Source organism: Coregonus lavaretus, assembly GCF_964263955.1.
Source record: "Coregonus lavaretus genome assembly, contig: HAP1_SCAFFOLD_681, whole genome shotgun sequence".
NCBI classification, from domain to species: Eukaryota; Metazoa; Chordata; class Actinopteri; order Salmoniformes; family Salmonidae; genus Coregonus; species Coregonus lavaretus.
The window spans coordinates 156475-162500 of record NW_028159223.1 but is presented as its reverse complement, the minus strand read 5'-3'; the positions used below and the strand labels follow the sequence as shown (position 1 = coordinate 162500).

At 46.6% G+C, this 6026-nt stretch overlaps 1 long non-coding RNA gene across 1 annotated transcript; it reads left to right on the top strand.

Moving 5' to 3' along the window:
- The first annotated feature begins 157 nt into the window (after positions 1–157).
- Positions 158–5584, top strand: LOC311123160. Its single transcript, XR_014612567.1, has 3 exons — positions 158–326; positions 2350–3398; positions 4780–5584. It is a non-coding gene; the product is annotated as an uncharacterized lncRNA (long non-coding RNA).
- The last annotated feature ends 442 nt before the right edge of the window (positions 5585–6026 follow it).

Sequence of the window (6026 nt, the reverse complement as noted above, 5' to 3'; positions counted from 1 at the left end):
GCCCCCTCAAGTACATGACAACCTGTGATTTAGCCTGTGACTTTGGTTCAGGTGAAGACTGGAGCTGACTGGGACAACATCTGGTGAAGACTGGAGCTGACTGGGACAACATCTGGTGAAGACTGGAGCTGACTGGGACAACATCTGGTGAAGACTGGAGCTGACCGGGACAACATCTGGTGAAGACTGGAGCTGACTGGGACAACATCTGGTGAAGACTGGAGCTGACTGAGACAACATCTGGTGAAGACGCCGGTTCTACAAACAAGGAGCTATTACTCCTCGGCCTGAAGTCTTAGAATGAAACTAACATGATCTGCTTGAAGGTAATTATCTATTTTATATGTGTACATGACTTTTGTTGGTAAAAGGCATAAACTTGGCATTGCTAGCTGGCTTCTGACTTATTCACGCTACTTTACTAGCAACTGGCAAGCTGTATTAGGCAGATTTACATGCCAGGGGAAAACAAATAGCTATATTTGCTAAGCAATCCATGTGATTGATAAAGTTGGTAATAATGCCATTAGCTAGCTAGCTAGATTGAAACTGCTGGGGGAAAGTTAGCTAACGTTACCTAACTCCCACGATCAGTCTGAGTTCACCACCTTAGCTAGCTAAGTGGACTGTTGTTAGGTTTCTAGAAAATAACAACTACTGTATACAGTACCAGTCAAAAGTTTGGACACACCTACTCATTCAAGGGTTTTTCTTTATTTTTACTATTTTCTACATTGTAGAATAATAGTGAAGACATCAAAACTATGAAATAACACATATGGAATCATGTAGTAACCCAAAAGGTGTTAAACAAATCTAAATATATTTTATATTTGAGATTCTTCAAAGTAGCCACCCTTTGCCTTGATGACAGCTTTGCACACTCTTGGCATTCTTTCAACCAGCTTCACCTGGAATGCTTTTCCAACCGTCTTGATGGAGTTCCCACATATGCTGAGCACTTGTTGGCTGATTTTCCTTCACTCTGCGGTCCGACTCATCCCAAACCATTTCAATTTGGTTGAGGTCAGGGGATTGTGGAGGCCAGGTCATCTGATGCAGCACTCCATCACTCTCCTTCTTGGTAAAATAGCCCTTACACAGCCTGGAGGTGTGTTGGGTCATTGTCCTGTTGAAAAACAAATGATAGTCCCACTAAGCCCAAACCAGATGGGATGGCGTATCGCTGCAGAATGCTGTGGTAGCCATGCTGGTTAAGTGTGCCTTGAATTCTAAATAAATCACAGACAGTGTCACCAGCAAAGCACCCCCACACCATAACACCTCCTCCTCCATGCTTTACGGTGGGAACGACACATGCGGAGATCATCCGTTCACCCACACCGCGTCTCACAAAGACACAGCGGTTGGAACCAAAAATCTTCAATTTGGACCAAAGGACACATTTCCACGGGTCTAATGTCCATTGCTCGTGTTTCTTGGCCTAAGCAAGTCTCTTCTTCTTATTGGTGTCCTTTAGTAGTGGTTTCTTTGCAGCAATGCGACCATAAAGGCCTGATTCACACAGTCCCCTCTGAACAGTTGTTGTTGAGATGTGTCTGTGACTTGAACTCTGTGAAGCATTTATTTGGGCTGCAATTTCTGAGGAGCAGTTAACTCTAATGAACTTACCCTCTGCAACAGAGGTAACTCTGGGTGTTTCCTGTGGCGGTCCTCATGAGAGCCAGTTTCATCATAGCGCTTGATGGTTTTTGCGACTGCACTTGAAGAAACGTTAAAAGTTCTTGAAATGTTCCGTATTGACTGACCTTCATGTCTTAAAGTAATGATGGACGGTCGTTTCTCTTTGTTTATTTGAGCTGTTCTTGCCATAATATGGACTTGGTCTTTTACCAAATAGGGCTATCTTCTGTATACCCCCCCTACCTTGTCACAACACAACTGATTGGCTCAAACGCATTAAGAAGGAAAGAAATTCCACAAATTAACTTTTAAGAAGGCACTTTTAACATCATAGTGTTGATGTCTTCACTATTATTCTACAATGTAGAAAATAGTAAAAATAAAGAAAAACCCTTGAATGAGAAGGTGTGTCCAAACTTTTGACTGGTAATGTATATTTTCCAGCTATAATACCGACTATTGTGAGAAAAAAATAGTCTAACTACTTAATTCCTGCTTATTGATGCACTGGTGACTGAAACATGCCCCTCTATGATTTCCCTGCAAATATGCTGTGTTGTTTTGGTACAATTTGGATGAAAAGGCTTGTGCACGTTTACATTAGTGTTTCATTAGTTAACTAAGTTACTGACTGACTAATTAACTTAACTAACTAACTAACCCCGGCTAATTCTTATTCATGTTTTTGCTGTTGTTGCATTTCAGATGAAGAGGGAGTCACTAGACAGCAGCATGCAGACAGACCAGGGACCGTACAGGCCAGCATGCAGACAGACCAGGGACCGTACAGGCCAGCATGCAGACAGACCAGGGACCGTACAGGCCAGCATGCAGACAGACCAGGGACCGTACAGGCCAGCATGCAGACAGACCAGGGACCGTACAGGCCAGCATGCAGACAGACCAGGGACCGTACAGGCCAGCATGCAGACAGACCAGGGACCGTACAGGCCAGCATGCAGACAGACCAGGGACCGTACAGGCCAGCATGCAGACAGACCAGGGACCGTACAGGCCAGCATGCAGACAGACCAGGGACCGTACAGGCCAGCATGCAGACAGACCAGGGACCGTACAGGCCAGCATGCAGACAGACCAGGGACCGTACAGGCCAGCATGCAGACAGACCAGGGACCGTACAGGCCAGCATGCAGACAGACCAGGGACCGTACAGGCCAGCATGCAGACAGACCAGGGACCGTACAGGCCAGCATGCAGACAGACCAGGGACCGTACAGGCCAGCATGCAGACAGACCAGGGACCGTACAGGCCAGCATGCAGACAGACCAGGGACCGTACAGGCCAGCATGCAGACAGACCAGGGACCGTACAGGCCAGCATGCAGACAGACCAGGGACCGTACAGGCCAGCATGCAGACAGACCAGGGACCGCATTCACAAAGCAGCTCAGAGTAGGAGTATTGATTTAGGATCAGTTTTGCGTTTTATCTCACAATGAATACGATTACATTGACAAGAGGGAGCTGGTCCCAGATCACTATTCCTACTCTGAAGACTCTTTGTGAATACGAGCCTGGGAGGAAATCTGTTGCCCAATACCTTGCTCAGCAGTCTTTCACCACAGGACCCCAGTATTACTGTCACTGCTTATGAACTGAATATTGTATGTGAATTTCCATATATCAATGACACTGACAAAAGGGTTGAATTGTTGATCAACATGTGCAGTAAATGCTAACGTCTTTGGTGATGAAAGATACATCATGTATTTATTGTCATCTCCCTATCAGACGTGAGAATGCTATTCATTGACTACAGCTCAGCATTCAACACCATAGTGCCCTCAAAGCTCATCACTAAGCTAAGGATCCTGGGACTAAACACCTCCCTCTGCAACTGGATCCTGGACTTCCTGACGGGCCGCCCCCAGGTGGTAAGGGTAGGTAACAACACATCTGCCACACTGATCCTCAACACGGGGGCCCCTCAGGGGTGCGTGCTCAGTCCCCTCCTGTACTCTCTGTTCACCCATGACTGCATGGCCAGGCACGACTCCAACACCATCATTAAGTTTGCCGACGACACAACAGTGGTAGGCCTGATCACCGACAACGATGAGACAGCCTATAGGGAGGAGGTCAGAGATCTGGCCGTGTGGTGCCAGGACAACAACCTCTCCCTCAACGTGACCAAGACAAAGGAGATGATTGTGGACTACAGGAAAAAAAAGAGGACTGAGCACGCCCCCATTCTCATCGACGGGGCTGTAGTGGAACAGGTTGAGAGCTTCAAGTTCCTTGGTGTCCACATCACCAACGAACTATCATGGTCCAAACACACCAAGACAGTCGTGAAGAGGGCACGACAAAGCCTATTCCCCCTCAGGAGACTAAAAAGATTTGGCATGGGTCCTCAGATCCTCAAAAAATTCTACAGCTGCACCATCGAGAGCATCCTGACTGGTTGCATCACCGCCTGGTATGGCAACTGCTTGGCCTCTGACCGCAAGGCACTACAGAGGGTAGTGCGTACGGCCCAGTACATCACTGGGGCAAAGCTCCCTGCCATCCAGGACCTCTATACCAGGCGGTGTCAGAGGAAGGCCCTCAAAATTGTCAAAGACTCCAGTCACCCTAGTCATAGACTGTTCTCTCTGCTACCGCACGGCAAGCGGTACCGGAGTGCCAAGTCTAGGTCCAAAAGACTTCTCAACAGCTTCTACCCCCAAGCCATAAGACTCCTGAACAGCTAATCATGGCTACCCGGACTATTTGCACTGCCCCCCCACCCCATCCTTTTTACGCTGCTGCTACTCTGTTAAGTATTTATGCATAGTCACTTTAACTCTACCCACATGTACATATTACCTCAACTAGCCGGTGCCCCCGCACATTGACTATGCAACGGTACCCCCCTGTATATATAGCCTCCCTACTGTCACTTTATTCTATTGTATATATAGCCTCCCTACTGTCACTTTATTTTTTACTTCTGCTCTTTTTTTTCTCAACACTTTTTTGTTGTTGTTTTATTCTTACTTTTTTTGTTTAAAATAAATGCACTGTTGGTTAAGGGCTGTAAGTAAGCATTTCACTGTAATGTCTGCACCTGTTGTATTCGGCGCATGTGACCAATAAAATTTGATTTGATTTGATTTGATTTGATTTGATCAGACCCCTGCATGCTGTTACATGGACTTGGATGGTGACATCATCTTCTTCAAGCTGCCTGTCTGAATACTGGGACCTTCCAGAAGCAAGGGCCTTACCTGGGAATACAGCAACACTCTCTCTGTCTCACAGCCATTCTGTCGGATAGAGGTAGGGAGACCTGACCTCCTACTGGCCCTTACCTGGGAATACAGCAACACTCTCTCTGCCTCACAGCCATTCTGTTGGATAGAGGTAGGGAGACCTGACCTCCTACTGGCCCAGGGCCTTACCTGGGAATACAGCAACACTCTCTCTGCCTCACAGCCATTCTGTTGGATAGAGGTAGGGAGACCTGACCTCCTACTGGCCCTTACCTGGGAATACAGCAACACTCTCTCTGTCTCACAGCCATTCTGTTGGATAGAGGTAGGGAGACCTGACCTCCTACTGGCCCAGGGCCTTACCTGGGAGTACAGCAACACTCTCTCTGTCTCACAGCCATTCTGTCGGATAGAGGTAGGGAGACCTGACCTCCTACTGGCCCAGGGCCTTACCTGGGAGTACAGCAACACTCTCTCTGCCTCACAGCCATTCTGTCGGATAGAGGTAGAGAGACCTGACCTCCTACTGGCCCTTACCTGGGAGTACAGCAACACTCTCTCTGCCTCACAGCCATTCTGTCAACATGTATTGTATGTAACCACTCAAATTCACACCAACTGCTACAGACGCAAGCATCGACTTACATTCTTCAATCTTGTCGGGGATATATATTTTAGTTGAGACACCTGTATGATATACGTTAATAAACATGTATTCTCTCTGGACATGAGACTTGCATTTATTTTAGACCTTTTAAATCAGAAACTCTAAGTGTATTTGTCTGGATGTTGAAGTTTTCACAGAAGTTCATAAAAAATTGAAGACCAACATGTCAAATATGCTATGAAAAAGTTATTGTTTTGTAATCTTACAATACAAACATGAAAATGAATTGTTTATACAAAACTTTATTGCAGTTGGTCATCCCCAAAATGTTGCCTTTGAAAGCCTTGATAGTTGCATCCTTCCTCAGGGAACGGCCTGCTGACAACAGGATGGAAGGTGTTTTGATGTGCTTCTCTAGAGTTCCATGGGCCAGCAGACTCACCTGGGAACAGGGGGATGGACACGTTTTGATACGTCTGGGAGACTTTTACAGGGAGGAGAGAGCATGAGTTGGAGGGAGTACAGTAACTCCAATCCAACCATTGGCCCTTGATAATATG